Raw genomic sequence first — 16,400 nt, 5'->3', positions numbered from 1 at the left:
GTAACAAAAGAAAAAAAAAAAAAAAAAAAAAAAAGAAAAAGAAAACTGATAAGTCTGCAATTTGATTAGTTACATAACGTATTTACTATATATTCGATTATATAATTGAATTTATATGGTGAAAAATTGGCTGGAAAATGACAATGACGATGTTTACAAATATTTTTTTATCTTGAAAAATTTCTTTCAAGGTAAATAAATTAATTTGAAATCCAGTTGCGTTGCGTTTTCAACAGGTGGTGAAGAAATAACAATGCAAATTAAAAGTTTATCAAATTATGCAAACAAGTTTGAATATTAGAAACTGTATATACGAAGACTTTTAAATTAGGATGTTAAAAAATTCAACAGAATTTATAATTTCCTTTTTAAATTTTTATCTTAAAAAAAAATTATTATTAAAAAAAAAAAAAAGGTAGAAATTAAATTACTTTAGCCTCTATTGTACAACATCACGCATTATTTAACTACGACGAAGACAAATATCAATGTTCACGATTTCCCAAAAAAACCCCGAAAAAACCTGGCATGAACTCACGAACAACGATTTTCACGGTTGGGCTGTAAATAAAGCCCTATTTCGCGCGTTACCTTAAATCCAAATTAAAAGAGGTCCCCGCGGCTCGTTTCGCGGTCAGGCGCGAAACTTTTTAATCATGCACGACCACGGCAAGTTTGGTCGAAGTCGCGGAAAATTAGTTCGGGCTGATTAAAGCGGAACGCGTTACAGATCGCAATTAAAAGTGACGTGAAAAATGTATAGCCTGCGTTAATTATCGTTCGGTGACGCGTGGCCGTATCAGGAATTTAATAATGCGATTCGCGACAGGTCGATGTTACCTGATATTATACACAGTGACTCGTGGGATTTTGCGCTCAATGGGGAGAAAAATTCGAGAAAAGTTTTATTCTAAAATTCTATTCCATCGTCGTGAAATAAAGATATAGATTTTAATCTTTAATAAGTTTGGTAAACATTTACGAAAAGCTTTGATCTCGATGATTTTTTTTTTTTTTTTTTAATAGTTCCAAGATCATCACATTGGACAGTGTTGCGATGGTTTTATTTGTTGATCCTTGTTCATTAAAAAGTTATTAATCTAATCCAAGTTCGATATACATCGCTTCGAATCGAAATTAAATCATAATTCTGTTTTTAACCGTTAGCCGATTTTTTAATTGGATTTGAGTTGATTCTCTTAATCCGGTCAGTCATCAGATTTCCCTGCTAATAAACTTGATTAAAATTAACCTGATCTAAATCGTTTTAAAAAAAAAAAGTGTTTGTTAATAATTTTTCAATGAACAATGGCCGCCAAAAATAAAAATCTTCACGACACACTGCTCAGAGTGACTTTGGTGTATTAAAAAAAATCAAAATCTAAGAATAGTAGAATAAATAATTGCCACAACTTTTAACCAACTTGAACGTATCGATACGTATTTTTAAAATTGAAGCTTAAAGCTTTTTTTTTTTTTTTTTAATTCTGAAAATTATGATTTTTGTCACACTCTTACATCCATCCGTATCTATCACGTCGTAAAGCACTCAGCCTTGTATGATTTAATAAAGAGCCATCCGTCTTTGGTGTTTCAGTGTCACGCGTACACGGGGATTGTCGGCATTCACGTCGTCGAGGAATCTTCGAGACGGCGATCAGGAGCGACACATTGATGCAACGACGATCGATCCGTGGACCAAGTGACGAGGCACCGACGCGCCGCCAAGGAAATCTCCACAGACGTGAGTAGATTTGTTACAGCAAATTTTGAATAGAAATATGTCAATAGGTATCTCTTTTTTTCGAATTTTGAAAAGGAGAGCACGCGTGAATTTGGATGCGCTCATTTGTTAAATATTGAATATTAAATATTTTGATAAGTGCAACTGTGGCTTTTATAAATTGAATAATAAGATGCAAGAAATATTATTATAGATTCTATTTTTTTCTTTTCGTAATTCTTTTTGTGATCAAAAATAATAGAAATAATTCGTTTAATCGTAATCAACGTAATCATTTCTTTTCCAATTTGACGAAGCATTTCCGCTAATTCCTTTTCTCTCGCAGTAGAATTAACTCTGAAAAATTAATTCAAATACATTTTCAAATACGAAAATCTTCAAAAAATCTATTTAATACGAATTGATACGATTCCTTTAAATTTACTCCCTCCTCGTGTTTAATTCAAATATTTTCATTGTATAGAAATTTCGAAGAGACGTTACTTGCGCTTGAGTAACTTTACAAAACATTCGTCACAGTAATTATACTCGAGCTAGAAATCCTTAAGGATCGATAACTCGATCTTCAAATATTCCCCCTTCGAATTATTTTAATCGATATCGAATTACGCTTAAGAGGGTAGCGAATGAATGGCCGCCGTTTTAACAATAATCCATTCGGTTACGTTTCGTAAATTTAAATTTCAATCTCGAAAAGTTGAATCGAGCGAAGGTTACGATGGTTATCGATTCGCTGAAAGTATCGTTTCCCCGAGCACGTCGGGATAACCTTCATATAATTCTCCACTTTCTTGTAATTCCGCCATTCGTTACACGGCTCCATTTCGCCGGTGTGAACGTCGCGATGGCCACGGAACACGGTTATGAATCCGAATGTGAGCGCAAACGAGAACTGTGCGCAGCGGTGCACCGCAGCTTGCCCAGTAATTTCGTGCCACGTGTGTTGTTCCCCGTATGCGGTGGGTAATGTAATCAACTCTTAACAACCCGTTTCTTTTCCCATTCCCTCGTATCGTACATTTCTGAAAAGAATACTACATACATTTTTCGAACGATATCCCAGACGTTTCTTTATATTGGATAACGGATACATTTAAGGAATAATTTTGCGAGCAAAATGTCACGAGAATAATGACGAATATCTCGATGAGTGAAAGTTTGCCTTTTTATAACGAATGATATAAATCTAAGGAATAATTTGCACTTAAATTTTGCGAGCAAAACGTCACGAGAATAATGACGAATAATTCGATGAGTGAAAGTTATGCCTTTTTATAACGAATGATATAAATCTATTTTAAAAAAGCATTAAATATGCACTAAATTAATTTTTTTTTTTTTAAAAGAATTTCTGAAAAGAATGCTATACACATTTTTCGAACGATATCCCAGACATTTCTTTATATTGGATAACGGATACATTTAAGGAATAATTTGCACTTAAATTTTGCGAGCAAAATGTCACGAGAATAATGACGAATAATTCGATGAGTAAAAGTTATGCCTTTTTATAACGAATGATATAAATCTATTTTAAAAAAGGCACTAAATTAATTTTTTTTTTTTGAAAAAAATTTCTGAAAAGAATGCTACACACATTTTTCGAACGATATCCCAGACATTTCTTTATATTGGATAACAGATACATTTAAGGAATAATTTTGCGAGCAAAATGTCACGAGAATAATGACGAATAATTCGATGAGTGAAAGTTATGCCTTTTTATAACGAATGATATAAATCTATTTTAAAAAAGGCACTAAATTAATTTTTTTTTTTTTTAAAGAATTTCTGAAAAGAATACTACACACATTTTTCGAACGATATCCCAGATATTTCTTTATATTGGATAACGGATATATTTAAGGAATAATTTTGCGAGCAAAATGTCACGAGAATAATAACGAATATCTCATTGATGAGTGAAAGTTATGCCTTTTTATAACAAATGATATAACTCTATTTTAGAAAAGGCACTAAATTAATTTTTTTTTTTTATAAATCTTACGAGTAGAATTATATCTCGTTAAAAGATTTCCATTATCGAAAATTTCGAAGCGCATTCAGCCGTTCAACTTCAAACGAAAACTTCGTTCTCTCAGAAAGAAACGCTAAATCGAGAGAAACTGGGGATCTCCACAAGGAGGAGATATTACGGTCCGAAACCGCTGAATGAGGATATCAGATCTCTCTCGACGAGCTGAAAAGCTTATGGAGTAATCGAGGGCGCGAGACGTATACACTCGCGTGCGGTAATACGCAGAGCGTGATTGCGTGTGGTGCGACACTGGTGACTCGTGGACACGGCCTACGCGCGCGTTTATTCTCCCGTTATGTTGATTACGATCCGGCCGCTTGTGTATCGGTCACATATGACCGATAACGCATCTGCCTCGCATGCCTGAGGGCTCCACGCGCGCGCCAAACCCATTTATTCAATTCCGATCGCGTAAATTTTCGGCCGTGCGAAAGCTCTCGTCGAATATTCTCGTCGATTTTGTTGCGCGCGGGCGCAAAGGATGCGGTTTCCGGCGGGCGTCGGCCGGTATTCAGGTGAAGTAAAGTTGGCCATCATCGGTGGAAATTGAATGCATCGAACGGAAAGGGATCGCGACCGATATAACGCGAAACCGTTGAATGTTATTTATCGATTTGGGCAAACTCGTGGTAATTTCGTTCCCGTAACCATCGTCCATCGAGTCGAGCTATTTTTATAAATCTCCATTTTCTTTTTTTTTTTTTTCTGAATTTTATTTTTCTCTTCCAATAATCCAAGTTTAATCCCATTGAAAATTCTTATTTCGACAAACTTGAAACTCGAAAATATTACTCGATAGATAGATAGACAGGAAAAGAAAGAGAGATTAAAAAAAAGAAAAGAACAGGAGAGATAAAAGCAAAAAAAAAAAAGAAGAAGAGATAGCACCGAGTCATTGATCACGAAATAGAGAATGTATCAAGGATTGAAAAGGGAACATCCGGTGACCCTGTTTCTCGAATCTTTTGATACGTAGAAGCATGGATGAAACGGGTGGGATAAACCTCTCGCGGAAATACGTCAGTGGGTAAATGGGTTTCCCTTGAAAAAACGTACGACCATGTGAAATCGACATTACGGGCCGGCCGATGGAGCCGGTTGTTAATCGCGATTATTCCGGTGTCGGTACACGTATATATCGATCTTCCAACAAGCCGATAGCTCGAGTTAATTGCGATTATTTCGTACCGGTACAGATCATTCACGTCGTGGTTAGTTGATAGCCGCAGCTAATAGAGATTACGTACCGCTACGTGCTGTTATCGATCGCGATTCGTTTCGTTTCGCTGTCGGCAAACCTGCTGACTCCATTTTGACGACGGTAGAATTGGGATAAGTGAGCAGAAGAAGATTGGCCACGTTGCGCCCAATTTTCACCGATAGTTTATCGGTGGAGAGGCGAAGGAAGTGAAATATGGAAGTATTGAATGGAATCTCTTATCTAAAGATAGAACTTTTTTAAAATTATAATTTTGCTTTGTGGAACAATCGAAAAATTATATCGAGCTATTATTTTATATATATATATATATATCTGGAAAAATTATGTACAAGAGTTATAATACGTATCGAGGCATTTAAGGATGCTAATTTTCAGTTTCTCAAAATTTTTTTACAAGGGATATTTTGAGAGATATTATTCGGATAGATACTTGCTATTTTCGTAGTTCGTTGTACGATATATATACATTGGTGAAAATCAATCTAGGAAAGCTCGGGTTCGACAAGAATTATTGGGACACAAAGATACGTATCATTCCGTAAATCAGGTCAAATACGTCATACGATTCCGTTCGAATCCTTTCTCGATTTCTTACTATTCGAATTCGTTGTTAAATCGAATAATAAAAAAAAAAGCCCATAAATCGTGATAATTAGGAAAAAATATATACGTGATAATATTTCCCCTTAACTTAACTCAGTTACTACGTCAATTTCAAGTTCGAAGCAAAAAGTAAAATCAGCGACGACGCCTTCTTTTGAGATTTTGGAAATAAAAGATGAAGCTTTTTTTTTTATTTTAGCCGTCGAAACGCCAAGAAAGCCAATTCCACTTTTCCTGTAAGCGGCACGCACATTAAATTCTTTACGAACCCTGAGCACAACCGGTAATAGTTATCTCCGCCGCGGCTTTCACCCCCTTTTCTTTTGTTCGAAATTATATTTTCCGTGGTTAACGGCCAAACTGGATTTGCTGGTTGGACATCGGCCGATATTTTTCTTCTTACCGTTCCACGGATCAGGGTGAAAGCTACACTAAACTCGAGCCAATTTTACAAGTGCCGCTATAAACTTGTAAAAGCTTAATTCAATTCTACGACTGGAAACGGGGTCGGTGTAAGGATAAAATATTTACAGGCGATGACGCTGTTGTTACAAGTGTAAAAGTTGTACAGGTCGAAAAGTTTGCTTTTTCTTTATATCTGGAGGGGGATATTTATGCGATTGTGAAAAAATTTTTAAAATATTAAGAAAAAAACATCCAATGTGTCAAAATAGCGTACATATATAGACTCAGGAAAAGTATAACTTTTATTGCACAAAAGTTTCGAAACAGCGTGACTCGAGTTCAACAATTATAGCTCTCGAATCGTCCGAAATCAATCGAATCTCGAGATAATTATTTATCAAGATTTCATTCGATCTCTTAGCCGAGTTATTTCGGTTCTAATCGAAATTCTAAATTTTCGAGTAACGAAACCATTTCTCGCATTGCATCTTCGCGTAGATTTTTCTGGTTGCAAAAATTAATTAAATGATTAGACGATATTCACGATATTTATTTATTTATTGCGAAATATACATATTTAAAAGAAAATTGAAATTTATTGCACGAAATTTTATCAACGAATCTATCGTTATCTTTTATTTCCTTGTAAATTCCACGTGAAATTCCACGCATTTGTCTCTCGATTCACATAGTCGCGAAGTAGCGTGTTTTTGTCATGGTCGTTGAGACCACGAAACGTGTACGCGTTCAATGGCCCATACTCGAACGCGTCTTCGTCGACGGATTGCAGTGGAAATCCAGCGTGTCGACCGCGCGAAATGTCACCGATACTTTTGTTTATGATACCCATAGTATGAATCTTGGTCCTCGAGACACATCTCCAGAGATGTGTATATCTCTACGACGCGTTTTCTCGCGTAAATCTTCATTCGGCGAAAACGAAAGGATACGTGTATACGATTCCAAGTTAGAAATTCAGATAGTTAAACATTTTTTTTCCTCTCTATAATGTCAAATGATCAAAGATCATCGTTTCTGCCATTCTGTACAGTATTAACCCTTTGCTCTCCAGCGATGACTTTCGGTCACTACTTGAATTAACGCCTAACCTAACCTAATCTAACCTAACCTAATTGTTGCAATTTGAACGGCGATAATATTTATTTATATTTGATTTTTTTAGAATATCGCTTCATAAATAGATTTCTAAACTCTTACGTATCGTAATTTTATGAGATGTAATCTTATGAGTAATTATCTTATGAGGCCATCGAACGCACCGAACGCGTGGATCTGAGTCTGGAGTTGCTGTTCGTTCGACCGAGCGAAATAGGAGTGCAAAAGGTTAATATTTAATATGTAAAATCGACAATTCTTCTATCACATCTTTTTAAGGTATAAGAAAAGTATATATACGAGACAAGACGAGAAAGGAGATAATCAGCGATACATGGATCGTGTAACAACTTCATGACCAAAACAACGAGGAGGACGTAATTGTCAACTGCTATGCGAAATATTTTGGATGGGTAGGATCCGTGGACAAACGGTTGTAAACGCGAAATTATATATTGCGAAATCAGTATGCGCACGAGTGGTATTCAGCGGAAGGTAGGGGGATGGGGGATCGTCGCAGTTAAATAAACAACGGCTCTGTTTTCGTCGTACGTCATTTGTGACGTGGACGTCACTCGAGGAAGGAGAAATTTATTTCTTTTTGTCACTGGCCCGCGCGAACTTCGTTCCATTTGTCACGATCATCTTGAATACGAGTCTTAGTTTCCCTCCCTTTTCACAAACGTGGAAGAAAATGTTTGGAATGGACGGTGTTGCGCAATATACGATGATGATCGATGGAATCGTTTCCCTTTTGTGAAATTGTATATCATTTTATTTTCCCGGCTGATATTAATCCTTGGCGGAGCAAACAAAATGTTGTAGGCTGATATTAGCTATTGTTGAAGGAGAGAAGGGCAATAATATCTTTAAAAAGATCTCTTGATTTTGTGGAAACGATATATATTTGGACATCGTCTCGAGATATCCTTGAAACAATTTTGAAACATCTTTAAATTATCTTCAAAATACTCTTGAAACTTTTTTGAAATAACTCTTCTCGAAATATTTCTTAAAAATTCTGAAATATCTCTGTGAGCGCGCGATTCGAATATTTTATTTCTTTTCTCCTTTCTCTCATTTTCAAATCCACGTTTGCCGAGTCAACGAATATCGTTTCCATTTTTGAAGATAAATTGATAAATCATGTATCCAATCTTAATTCTTCATAATGAAATCCAATAAAATCGTAAACGATTCGATGAAGAAGTCATTTAAGTGATACACACTTTACAACCATGCAAAAAATTACCAATATTGCGAAGAATTAAAAATGTTCACAGTGCAAGTACGAGTGTTCTACAACGTTGAATTAATCAACATGTTCTCGAAGAAGTTTAATCGGTCTTAAACGTTTCGTTTCACGCTGACAGGAAGTGGAAAGGGGAGGGGAAGAAAGAAGGGACGGGCAGTTCGACTCGTACAGACGGTCGGAGCAGATGCCCAAGGGCGAGAGGGAGACAGCTGTTGCAAATTCTAACAAGAAGACACAATCTCACGCTAGATCGACGCGCTTATCTCGAGTGTACAGAAGCCAAAAGCGTGCGCGGTGTAATTTTTATCAATCCTCCCAACCCTATTATCCAATCCTTTCCCCCTTTCTCATTTCTATTTTCGTCTCCTCGAATAACCTATTTTTTTTCTTTTCTTTTTTTTTTTTTTTTTAACAATTCCTAAAGAATGACCTTTATTTTTAATGAATCAATTAGAGAGAGGAAAAAAGAAAGTCAAGACTATATAAATTTAACGAGGATGGATTTTAAGGAGGCACGCGTGACTTTCTTTTATTTCACGAATAATTTGTCTCTTAACAACGAAGAACGTTCAATTATCCGAAAAATTTAAATTATCTAAAATTCGAAAGTTTGAATTTTAAAATTTATCTAATCTATTCGTGACGCGAAGTGAGAAAAACTTTATACTTTTAAAAAATTAAATCCTCGATAAACGAACAATTATTCTATTGTCGACAATGCATATGACGCTTTTATCCAAAGATATTTATTAAAAGACTTCGCATGTACCTGTCAAATCAACGGCCTCCAGAGTGTTAACACACCTTCCCCGTGCCGTGCTCGAAACTTGATGCATGTTACTGTGCATACGGTAAGCTGGAAAAATGAGGCTCGATAAGGAGAGAAGTTTTCTCTTTCCATCGCGCCTCCGTTTACGAAACTTAATTCGAGAGAATCTCGGCTTCAAAGGGATCGGAGCGATGAAACGCGATGATAAGGTACAGCATTGTAGAGCGCGACCGTGCGCGATGATATTCGTACCGCGGAGCTTAAATGCCTCTGTTTGAAAAAGAGAAAAAGAAAAGAGAAGAAGAAAAAAGGCTGGAAACGCGTGCCAGCGGGGCAGATTCGAATCTGTGGCGCGTTTACGAGGAGCGAAAACGCAAGGTCGTCGAACCGAACCGAATCGAATCGCGTAAATCCGTCACGCGACTCCATTTTCTCGCCCCTTCATCGTCAAATGGAACTCTCTCGTGCGTTTCCATCATCGAACGCGCGTATCCAAGTGTCACTCTTTTGGATATCGCGATACGCGCGTTTAATACAGTCCCTATAATATCACGTTGAACATGATTCGAGAACGAATCCAAATTTTCGAGCGACAATTTTTTTTTTCTTTGTTTATCCAATGGTATTTATTATTAGTGGTGATTGTTGCGAAAACGAGAAGTGATTCGAAGTAACGACTATGTAATGATGTGAAAGTGAAATAAGTAGTGAAAGAGAATAATTATTGGTGTACAAAGAAAATATTTAATCGGTCTTATTGTTAGTTTGATTACGTTATTTTGGGAATATTGTGGTGTAGTTTTTTTCGTGCATGTGTATTTTTAAGCGTATGTATATAATGCTGATTTTAACGTAGATCGGTAAGTAGGTACGTTCGTGATCGTGTTTTTTTGCAATAAATTTCGTTTATCTCGCTTTCCTATCGGTCACTAGTCGTTATCATAATTGCCTTGATAAGATTTCGTCATTGAGCATGCACCGATGCGATGTTTGAACGAAAGGTAATGTTGTGAATTATTCATCGATTGGTGAACCGTGGATAATATATCAGCTATAAAAGTTGCGAGGGATTTATTAAGTTTTCTCATGGAAATTTTTATGCTTTTGTATATGAATTATAGATAAGGGGTGGTAAACGATATCAAATCAGCCGTAAAAAAAAATAATTTTCTTCGATGGGCAACATCCCTTTGTTCGCTCTTGTGAAACCTTTTCTCCAAAATTTGTAATTCGATTCGTTGTTAGAAAGAAAAAAATTGGAAAAATTGTTTCGAAATTTTAATTGTATCACGTGTTTAGGTTTAGAGGAAGACATGATAGATTAAATACGGACGAAAACGATCAAGCTTTTATATTAGCACTTATCAATTCAAATATCCATCATGCTCGTGACTCACTCACTTATAAATATTTCACCGGTGCTCCCACTATAATTCGCTTTTTATTGTGAGTGACAGTCATTTCCGAAAGTAAAACACAGGCTGAAAGAACCTGTCAACCGTTTGTGCAGCTTAATTTGTCGGATAGTTTTTCTCTCCTCCTCGATAAAAGATCAAGAATTACAATAAAACCTTTATTATCCCCAATACTTATTAATTAAAATTTTTCAATCAAACTTCAAACATTGAAATTGACATATAAAGTAATTTTTGAAAATCGCATTCTTACAATACATAAAACATAAAATTAAAATTAATAAAAATTAATAAATCAATAATACAAATATTATAAATTCGCGTATATGAAAACGAGAAAAAAAGAAAAAAAAAAAAAAAAAAAGAACGACCAGACAAATTCGTCAAAATCCCACGTTCAAATCGATCATCGATCGTTCACAACTTCTTTCTTCTCCAACTCCGTTTTTTCACTTTTAATCTTTTCCCCTTTTTAAACCCAGTGACCGACACTGGCGCGGTTTTTAATCCTGCCGCGTATCCGCAGAGATCCGTCTCAATTAGCGCGTGTTATTAAGCCGGAACGAGGTTGAGCTCGCGTTACAAACTACAACGAGAAAGCGGAAATGATGGGCCCGCGGTCAAGTTAGTTTCCATAGAAGGTCGGGGAGGGGGAGATTAAAATAGAGCCAACCTTCGTACAACCTACAAGATAACACCTTGAAATTTCAGGGTTGCCGAATGGGTAATACTGGTAGTGGCCCATATTCCACATTGGACTTGGCAGTAATTCTGGCTCCTCGTATTCCTCCACCGGTGGAGCCGAGTGTGCGTGTGGAATTCTAGCGGTCACTCGAGGAAGATGAAAGTTGTTAGGAAAGCTCGGGTGTAGGATGGAGGTTCGTTAATTATGATAACAAAAGCGTGTTCCGCCGCAATTTTCAACTCGTTTCGGTCTATATCTATTGTAACTCGCGCATAATACGTCATTATTATTTCGTACCGTAATAGGTGGCGCGCACCACGAACGGCCGCAACCACCATCCCGGCCGAGCCGACATCGAATGTCGCGCAGGTTGGAAAATGGACTGGAATTAAATTTGTGGGAATTAAAAGCCGACAATGATGGAGAGTTGTAAATAGCGTTGGAGTATTATCGGGCGGGGTTGGAATGGGGACGTTTGATGCCGCTTGTGGCGCCCCCTCTTTGCCGCGGTAATTTAACGATAACGGTGATTCATAAGGTATTGGAAGTTGGCCGATTTTCGTTTCGTTTCGTTTTCGGATACACCGTTTCGAAATCGATTTACACGAGTTATGTATAATTTCCCCGTTTATTTTCCATTTTCCAATTTATGTTACTTACCGTGCACGCGTTTCCGCTGTAGAATGAATAAATTAACGTTCTTCGCAGTTTGCGGTTAATAGCGTTACTCGACGCGTCATTAGTTATACACGCGTCTATTAAATTTTGAAGAATGGTGAAAACCGCAACTATACTGAAATAGTTATTTCACATTTCAGTTATTCAGGTGATAGGTTAGCTCAACTCGTTGAAATATAATTTCCACGTTCCCTTATTTTATTGAATAATAAATTTTTAAAATTGTTGATCCAAGTTTTTAGAAAATTTCCACGGAGACGCGTTTGCATAATACCAATGTGTGAAAATTGTGTACGATCAAATTCAACTCGTCCGACGTGCATACTTCTCCCTCGTGGTCGTAATTCAATCATTTATTATCTCGTTAACAAGTACTTGAATTAAGCTCGTCAGATACTGTATTAATAGCAGCGAAAGAACTACGAAATTAGATTGAAAACCGCTCATTACAGAATCCATATCGTACGATAATCGACACAAAATTTTTTCCATCCATTCATCAATCTTTAAATATCCCTTGGAACTTGTCTGAACCGATTAACACGTTTTAAATCAAACGTGACGCTCGAATCGTAGAAACGTGAAAAGGCATGTCAAGAAGCGAAATGATACCGTTCCCGTTGCAATTTCAAATTCCTCCCCTTCCGACAGACCCGTCCCATCCCTTACCGCTAATATCCGTAACTATAATGCACGCCGTTCAACCCCCTTGTTCGGTTACTTTTATCTGTTTATCCAGCAAGTTGGCGAGTCGACGGGCACGAAAATTCGAGGCGAGCAACGGAACAGCACAATGAGGCCACACTACGTATACGTGAAATGTGTCGGCAGTAATTGCCACGGTAATTACAGTACGTCAGTTCGCCGACCACTGTCTGTGTAATACGAGTATAAACGCGGCTTCCTGCGTGCACACATTCTCTCTCTCTCTCTCTCTCTCTCTCTCTCTCTCTCTCTCTCTCTCTCTCTGTCTTTCTGTCTTTCTCTACTTTTCTCTGCCTCTCTCGTTCCCACGATCTTTCGTTGTTGTATCCGGGGACTTGTTCGAAACGAGAGGGAAAAAACTTAACGACAACCCTCTAAAGATCGTAGAGCGACAAATGATAATACCGTTGCTCTAATTCCTCCATTCTGAAAAACTTTATTCTCGATAGATAGATTATTTCGAAATTTTTATTATATATATATTAAAAAATTATTGCATACAAGATGGATAGTTTTATATTAATAGGTTTTTTAAAAATATTTTTAAAGTATATATTTAATTCTCGCCTACCCTTCGTGACATATCGCGATAAATGAGTTTGGAAGTTATTGATTGATTATATAAATTGACGAGTAGAGGGAAAATTTACTTTTTTCATTATTATTATTATTATTACGCGAGATTGAAAACGAGTGGGGGAAAAAAATTGAAAATTAACGAAATCAATCCTTAAAAATCGATCGAAAAAAGATTATCTATCCAAACTGTAATAATAATATCGTTGGAAAAGAAAAAGTTTACGGAGGATCGAATTCTTTCTTCTCTCGTAAAGAAATTGAAGCAAAAAAGCTGGGCCGCCACTATCGTTTACGTAGATTAAACCTACCAATCATGCAGGTTCCCCGATTCTGCGGAAAATACATTAGGAAGTTTGAAAGGAAGCCTAAGAGGGAAAAACTCGGATCCCCCGATACAAAAGGAACGTCGATTATCCGTAATGGAGTTCGAGGCTTGCGCGTTTCTTCTTCGAATAAAATGTACCTACCTACCTATCTATCTACCCTGATAATCGGAAATCGAATAATCGAAACTCGATCGCAAATAATTTAACTTCCTACTTACCTGTTCCTACCACGTTTACTCCTGTTTCGCGGATTACTTAAATAACTCGTCTTCTAACCCATATCCGATAATTCGCCTAATATTCGACTTCTTAAGTTATCCTTAAATACTTAATACTTTTCAACTATCCATCTTTCCATCTTCCACGATTCACGTACACCTTTTATAAAACGGTTCATATCGAAATTTCTTGAAAATTAAAAATTGATAATCTCTCTCTCAATCTTTTTATAATTGACACTTTTAATTCCAAACTATTTTCCTTTCCTAATTCCTTCTGTCCCGCTGTTTGCATTAATTTTCACAATTTACAGGGAGGAAAATTCCGCACATTGCTCGTTAATAGAAACCTAGACCGCGAAAGAGAAAAAGGAAAGAAATCATCGAGAATTTCCGCTCTCTCAAAATATCTCAATCAACGAATTCCACGAATCATTAACCGTTAAGAGCGCAGCAAGGTATGCGCAACGGAAATCACGTTTACCGCGATTATTCCCAAGTTTCGCGAATTTAATCGGGAGGATTATCGAATCCGCGTAAGAACGAACTATGAAATTTCCACGTGGTTGGTTCCAGTTTCCGTTGATTAATCGGATCGAGGCGATAATTTCACCTCGTGTGAGCGCTCGTCGTTTTACACCACGTTCGACGCCACGCTTTTATTTATCGCCACGAGGAATCGTAACGTTGAAACGAATCGTCCACGGTGTGTACAGACGGCGGCCCAGTAAATCATCGGAGCCGTAAACTATCGGGACCGGGCCTCGCACGTGCGTGAGCATGAATTATATTATCTGCTGCTGGATCACCATTAACGGGTACGTACGTAAACCAACCGCGATGATATTGTTGATGAGAAATTACGTACCATCTGTCAAAGGGAAAAAGTATTGTTGAGATCGATCGGCTTCCGTGATCTTGTTCCACGACACTCTTCAAGGTTGAAGGATCCTCGAAGGACGATTAAGGAGGATTAGTAGGAGGGACGTTCTTCTTTTCGAGGAGGAGAAGAAGAAAGGGAATTGTTTTATGTTAAATTACGTTGTTTAGACGAGAAGAGATTCTTTCTCTTATTCGGTGTATCGCAAGATTTCGAAATTATCTCTTTTTCTCGTTCGACATCTCGTTTCCCAGGGAAATCGTGTTTGAAAATTCGTCGTGTACTTGGCCAACTCCCAGAGCGGCAGCTAAGGTTCAAAGAAGAAGATCGAGGTATGAAAAATTTACTAGAATCGCCAATCTTCTATGATTGAATATTTCAAGTCGACTTCCTCCGACTTGATTCCAAATTCAAAGTTCTATGAAGAGAGAGATGTTGGCGCGTTGTGAAACATCTTGATTAAGAAAACTTTCTCTTAGTTGGCGGAAACTGTCTGTCGATTTCTCTACCCTAGTTGGCCAGGGAGGAGGGGGAACATTCGATTAATTAAGAAGAAATTTGCGATCGATCCAGGGAAAAAAAAAAGAAATAAAGGATTTAGAGTATTTGATAAAATGGTAAATAAATTTTAAGTAAATTTAAAATTAATCGTCTCTCTTCTTCGTGATTCGCCCGAATGTAAGACAATTTTTTTTCCACGATGCTCATTAATTTCAACGTAACAATTTTTTTTTTTCCTTTTTTCTCCCCCACCCCCTATTTACAAAGAGGCTAATTAAACGGTTTCATCCTTCATCAGCAGCGTTTTTTTAAGGCATGTAACATGGACGAGATTGCGTTGCTCTTTTTTTTTTCACCCGCTTCCGTTTATCAATCCACTTTGCCCGTCTTTATCCTGACAGTATCATAATTACCTCCATTGCAATTAGTTCCACCATGACCCCGGGAAGCTAGAGATCCTTGGTAAAACGTGAAGGCAAAAACATCGTAATGCATCGATCTCGAGAAAACATCGACGATCCGCTATACGTGCAACGTGATTCCCCATTTCCTTGTTAAATGACTTCAATTATTCACAAGAGAACCGTTTGAAATGCTACATTCGGATTACGATAAGATATCTTGACTTCTATCCTGAAATATATTTGTATCCTTATTTCCCAATTCATGATATTATAAATTTTTGCAGTCGTATATAAAGCGGATATTAAATGATACGAAATATATTCGAAATATTAAATTTTTTCAAAAATCAAGTAATATAAGTCACAAAATAAATCATGTAATTCAAGAATCTTTTTATCGTTTACTTTCAATTGAGACAAATCAGTTGAGTAAAAATTCTAAATTATTGAAATAATTATTTAATCAATTTTAAAATCAATCTGAGAATGCGATTTACAATTTTGAAAATCTTCAAATATATAAAATTTATATTTTCGTCATCTGATTAATTATTATTTAAACGATATTATTTACGATAAAATAATTATCCAGCCACTTGTATTTCTAATTTTCTATATTTCTAACTTTCTAATTAAATAACTTATCATTTTTGTATTGTTAGACGAGAAGAAAAAAAGACTTCATTACCTCTACACTTTTAAAAAAAATAAAAATTCGTTGCCTAAGATTAACTTAAAGAACACTGCCACAATCTCGTCAATTTCGATGAAATTTTCATCATTCATAAAAAAAAAAAAAACATTGACTCTGATTAAATATTTTAAGAAACCTTTAAAAACAAATTTCCTAACAGATT

General features: G+C 36.5%; 1 protein-coding gene across 8 annotated transcripts in view; it reads left to right on the top strand.

Moving 5' to 3' along the window:
• The window catches only part of LOC122718682 (leucine-rich repeat-containing protein 24-like), a 290,335-nt gene that overhangs the window by 215,846 nt on the left and 58,089 nt on the right, over positions 1 to 16,400 (top strand). For all 8 annotated transcript variants that reach the window (XM_043943933.1, XM_043943931.1, XM_043943928.1 and 5 more), the window contains one exon: positions 1,598 to 1,744. The gene's annotated coding sequence lies outside the window, so the exon portion shown is untranslated. The remainder of the gene's footprint in view (positions 1 to 1,597; positions 1,745 to 16,400) is intronic.

This window comes from Apis laboriosa, unplaced genomic scaffold, assembly GCF_014066325.1.
Source record: "Apis laboriosa isolate Shangri-la unplaced genomic scaffold, ASM1406632v1 scaffold68_cov148, whole genome shotgun sequence".
NCBI lineage: Eukaryota > Metazoa > Arthropoda > Insecta > Hymenoptera > Apidae > Apis > Apis laboriosa.
This window is presented reverse-complemented; position numbering and strand designations above follow the sequence as displayed.